Below are 764 nucleotides of genomic sequence, written 5' to 3'. Positions count from 1 at the left end.
GGGAAAAGGCTTATTTAAGTTACAGCATGTTTTTCCAAACATGCCACCTCATATGGTTGTAGTAGGTATTTAACATAGAAGGGCTTGCCTGTCAGTTGTGAATGCAGCTTTCTTATGCTTGCATAAGAAACCTCCATAAAGGCTGCTGATGATTATAGTGAGAATATTTCGCATATTTGGGTCAAAGGTTGAGTTTTGCACAGCACTAACTTGTAACTTTTTTTAAACAGGTACATTTAAGGTGCAGAGTCGCTGAATTAATCACTGAATTCTGTCTTTTTCTTCAGATCAAATCCTCTACCATGGAGCAGAGTGACAAATCCATTTTTTAAAAGCACATTTAAGAGGCCATACCAAAGGTTTAACATGTTTTAGTCAATCAACAAAGTGCATTTGCGAGTGACCTGAAATTAAGCAGGCTGTTTATATTAATCTGCTAAAAGTATCCCCTGTTTATATTGCTAATGTAATCATCTGAGGCCTTTTCCCAGAAACCTATCAGGTCATTTAACATCATATAACCTCACTCAGTTTCTCAAAGCCTTTGTTGTCCTGCTAGAAAAATAATCAACCTGTTTTCTGAGCAGGGAATTCTTCAAGGATCTTTTTTATTTTTTACAGTTAATTTCCGTTCAGTTTTATTTGTAGACTTCCAATTCACTACAACAGTTTGCTTAAGGCGCTTTATATTCTAAGGTAAAGACCCTACAGCGATGCAGAGAAAAGCCCAACAATCAGACGACGCCCTATGAGCGAGCACTTGG

The sequence above is a fragment of the Haplochromis burtoni genome, unplaced genomic scaffold (genome assembly GCF_018398535.1).
Source record: "Haplochromis burtoni strain Fernald_Lab_line unplaced genomic scaffold, NCSU_Asbu1 Contig_1, whole genome shotgun sequence".
Taxonomy (NCBI): domain Eukaryota; kingdom Metazoa; phylum Chordata; class Actinopteri; order Cichliformes; family Cichlidae; genus Haplochromis; species Haplochromis burtoni.
This window is presented reverse-complemented; position numbering follows the sequence as displayed.